The sequence below is a fragment of the Lotus japonicus genome, chromosome 2, assembly GCF_012489685.1.
Source record: "Lotus japonicus ecotype B-129 chromosome 2, LjGifu_v1.2".
Taxonomy (NCBI): domain Eukaryota; kingdom Viridiplantae; phylum Streptophyta; class Magnoliopsida; order Fabales; family Fabaceae; genus Lotus; species Lotus japonicus.
Genome location: NC_080042.1, coordinates 12,047,055 through 12,052,197, shown reverse-complemented (window position 1 = coordinate 12,052,197; position 5,143 = coordinate 12,047,055).

Genomic DNA, 5,143 nt, shown 5'->3' with positions numbered 1-5,143 from the left:
CGGATTGGTTCACAATGGTCCACCCTTCGGGGGGGATCCGATATGAGATGATCGATCAGGACGACCCCGGGTCGTGGGTGGTTGACCCCGCGAGCCACCGAGCGACGTATTCGGGGCGTATCATGGAGGACCATGTAGATAGTGGAGGACTCTTGAGGTCTGGAGTGTTGAGGAGATGTTCTATCAGCTTCAACTTGCCACCGGGCGTTCACTGTGGACCAGGATTCGGAGGAGCACCGCCGCCACCGTCATCTTCAAAGGACGAGGATCCCTCAGAGGAGATTCCAGTGGGAGTGCCTTCGGCAGGGTCTAGTGCACCCACCGTTGCGATCATTGATGATCAGGGTTCGGGCCCTAAGGCCGTGAGTCCAGCATCAGAGCGTACTGCGGTTGCGAGGGGAGGACGGATAGGGTTGGTAGACTTAGTCGTTCTGGATTCTGATTCAGACGACGATCATGCTAGCACGTAGGTTCAATGCTGGTGTGAGCTCCTCGAGTTAGGATTAGTGTAGGAGTAGAGTCGTAGCTCTGAGCGTCATTTGTTACGTAGGGGACAGGGTAGTTCCGCCTATAGCTTTTTGTGTGGTTTCCTTACGGGAATCACAGAGAGTTGGTTGGACTTAGGAGGTCTTATTTTCAGACCATTGGGTCAACTTATTCTCAGTTTTAAGGGATGGTGTTGCGGACACTTCACCCTTTCATTCGGTTTGTACATATTGCCTACGGGCGCTACTCTTCTATTACCCGTCACTGGAGGTTTACTCGTGACGAGGTTGCTACTTACAGCGGGGGCTGTTTATATATTGTATATTAGTTTTATTACTTTTCGCATTTGGGTTTTATTTAATTCAGTCTTGTCTTAGTTATTATCGAAAAAAAAATATACACGTTTTTCCGCATTAAGTTTATTGTTGGTTACTAAAGTGACGCCACCGAAATCGGGGTGTTACAGATATGACCTATGATAACCTAGGAATCAAGTTTGATCGAAGAAAAAGCGCCGGAACATTAAAAATAGTGCAACGGCCGAGAGCACCCTTAGATTATCGTACTATGAAGCTTTTAATGCTTCATCTGATGTTAGTAAATATTGTTAGGTTAGTATGGACTTGTTTGATTGAATTCTGCTGTGTTTGCTCAAAAGGTTTGATTGTGGAAACCTTGGGAGCTGTTGGAGAGGCAAGTGAAGGAACCCTGTTGTATCAAGCTGGACGACCCGGAGGTGAGGGCAACTTACTTGCTAGATAATGACCTAGGCGTCGATAACTTCGACTTGCTATTTCTTTATGCTTAAGATTGATTAAGCTGATCTGGAAAATGTTTTCTGAGGCTTCGACCGTTGTTAATCAATAGAGACGTGTTTCTCCATTTTCTGGGGCTTCAGCCAACATTTGTGTTGTTGATTGATTCAGATACTATATGTGCTAAGTGGTTAATCATTAGTGATGTTGATAAATGTGCTCATGTTTTTTGGGATTATACATATATCTGTGGAACGTCAAACGGGAAGTTATGCCATATTAGTGACGGGATTTTGAGAGAATGTTTGACAGGACGAACTGAGGTTCGAGTCCTTGTCGCTTTTAGTGGATCGAGACCTTCTCAGGGAGTTTTTTTTTTCTGGATGATTGGTGTCTTTTCTGAATAATATTGGTGTATGTTCTTCAAATTTTTAATCCATGTTCATCATTTCCCCCTCTTGTTGTAAAAATAATTAAATCGATTATTGCATGAGAGAGAAAATCATCAGTTTTAATTTAAGAACCTACTTAAAAATTGTTGCTTCAAGCAATGACACCTTATTTTGCTCCATAAAGAACTCTAAAAAAAGCAATGGTGACACCTCATAGTGTGATGGGGATGATTTGCTAGGTGCAACCTTCCTTGTATTTTTATAATATTATGTCAGAAGTGTAGAACAAGTATACATATGGGTCTGACCCTTGGACTCCTAACTCCTGCCCTATGGTCATCCAAATATTCATAACAATAACTTCTTTTTTTGAAAAAAAGTAAAACGGGGATGTATCAACATTTTGGAATGGTAACAAAAGCATTTAAATAACATTATATTTTAGAAACAATTGTGAAAATCACGCCTGATTTCATTTGTAAATATATAAATTATTTCCAAATGAACAAAACCCTAAATTCATTTGTGAAAGAAACCATCATGTCATTTCTTTCTCTCTCACGCCAACACTTCCCTTTTCTTTCTCACGCCTCCCTTCTCTCTGCTTCACCTTCTTCCTTCTCAGAAACAATCTGAAAGAAACCCCTTCTTCCTCCTAAGCTTCTCTCCCTCCATCACATGCGTCTCCTCACCGCATTCCTCTCCTCCATCTCAACACAAAGCCTCAACCTTTCTCAAACAAAAAAGTCAACCTTTTTTCCTCTATGGTCCTTCTCCTCTCAATTTCCTACCTTGGAGTGAATCGGAGCATGCAACCACCAGATCGGAGCTTTCATCCACTAGATCTGAGCTTTCATCCATCGGATCGGAGTTTCCAACCTCCTCCATCTCAACACAAAGCCTTAACCTTTCTCAAACAAAAAACTTCAAAATTTCTCCCTCTCTGGTCCTTCTTCTCTCAATTTCCTACGTTGGAGTGAAACGAAGCATGCGACCTCCAGATATGAGCTTTCATCCATCAGATCGGTGTTTCCAACCACTAGCAAGGAGTTTCCGGCCCTTGATCGCTGCAACGTGACATGCAAAAAGACATCACTACTATCATCTGCATCTGCGTCGCCGAGGTTGGAGGATTCATGGGGGATGAGGAGTGGAGCCACAAGATATAGACGAAATGCATCTGGATTGTTGAGAAGAAAGGAAAGTGCCCATTCCATGGTAAGATGAAGATTCTAAGCTACTTTTTCATTTATTTATGTACTATCTTGATGAATCCTTGTTCATAATTCTTTTTTCTAGGTGTTTGGTGTCTTTTCTGAGTAATATTGGTGTATGTTCTTCAAATTTTTAATTCATGTTCATCATTTTTCCCTCTTGTTTTAACAATAAATAAATTATAGCATGAGAGAGAAAATCATCATTTTAAATTTAAAAATCTGCTTAAAAATCGTTGCTTCAAGCAATGACACCTCATTTTGCCCCAATAGGAACTCTAAAATAAGCAATGGTTCTTTATTGTTTATCTTAGTTATATGGTTAATTATGAAGGTTTTGTATTGACATAAGGTATTTGATAAGCCACAATGTTGGTTGAAACGGCATAGTATTTGTGTATGCAGACATGATGGGGTTGTTGACATCCATTTCTAATGAGAGAACATATTTGTGTGACCACGACAGTGGTATTAGAGGTTAGTAATGAGAAGTATTTCTATTTTTTTGCATACATTTGACATGTATTAATTTTTGTGATATTGGTCCTTTATGCCTATGATCTCAGTGAGTTTTTTGTATCATTTTATTTAAATAGGGAAAAGTTTGAGTGTTTTGTTTTTTGTGATTATGTCCAAATTGTTACTGATTATCTTACTGCCCATTCTTTGGAAATCCTATCGTGTTTTTTAGCTTGCAAAACTGAAGACTTTCAGAGGTGTTAAATGATAGATTACAATTTGATAAGTTTTCCAAAATCCTCCTCTCATGTTTGCATTACTAATTACTAATATTAATACTCTAGCTAGTACTTTTTAGGTAAAAATGTGCTGCATAATTTGATGAAAGCATCCCGTGTTATCTTTTTACCGATGCTATATCATTCATGAAATGATATGAGACTTTGTATGAAATGTTTTTCTTTTGGAATTAGATGCCATTTTTCATTTTCAAAACCTTTTTCCATGTAATAGCTTCTAACAATATCTAAATTGAATGTGTAGTCTATCACTTCATGATTTTCAAATTGATGAACTTGTTGGAAATATTGTTAGTGGAACCTCATTTGTTCCTATGTTTGATGACTTCATTAAGATGCATCCTAGAGAATATATTTCAACTTTGAACCAAGCAATTGAGGCATGAGTTCAATTTTTTTTTCTTTTATATCAGGGTTGAAGATTAAAAATGCAAACTAGAGCTCATTTTTTGTGTAACTATTTTTCAGGATGGAATTTTCATTGTTCTCGAAGGTTCTTGGGTTGTTGCAAGACAATAAGTAATGGTACTTCGCATGCAAGTGCCACAAGGTTGTTACATTTATGATGATCTATATTATTGTGATTGATGCTTCAAACTTGTCATGGATGTTTCTCCAAGGTTTTTTTTTTATTTTGAAATTATCTTTGTGTTATTATGAAATGCAATGAACTCTATCCGTCAATAATCAGTATAGTTTAAAAATATAATAATATATAATTAAATTCATTTTTGTTAATTTAGGTACAAGATCAAGCTCGAATTTTTTTATGGATCTAACTTTGCTAATTTGATCATGTTTGACTCGGATGCACAACAACTTGTCAAGAAATAGTGCAAGGACATGTTGGCTGATGTGAAGGTAAGTTATTTTCATGTCTACCTATTTGCACATATGATTTCTAAGTCTTGTTTATAATATATTTAAAATTTACTTGTGAACAAGGTCTGAATGGAAGATTGTGTTTAGTTTTAATTTTTTTAAAGATAGATACAATTAAAATTAAAAGTTTTTATGTCTTATATAATGCAACCGGGGGTCAATGATGCAACTGTGGAGGTTCACATATGGAATGCTTGTTATTTTTTTGCTTAAATTTCTCAGATTCGTTGCAAATGTGGAAAAGCTATCACTTATTGACTTTGCTATAGAGGTTTGATCTCATCTTCTGATATTTTATCAAATAGATTCTCTTACATGTAATTTTATAATTCTTTTGATGGTGTATGTCATAGACTCAATCTCATACCTATTATTTAGTGGAGTACTTACCTTTGTTTCACAATTTGGTTGAGCTTCATATAAGCGCATCGGAACTCCCTATTAACTTGGCTAGTGAAGCCTACATGACCATATTACGAAAATCATACCTATCCTTAAAGTTGTTAACTTTGTTAAGATATCATCTTTTTAGTTGAATTTTTTATTTCAATTTCCATACGCATGCTCACAAGTTTTTTAATAGTTAGCTAATATTTTTTTTGTCAATAACGATATAGGGGGTTTCTCTTCCTCTAAATGATGAAAACAACATTGGT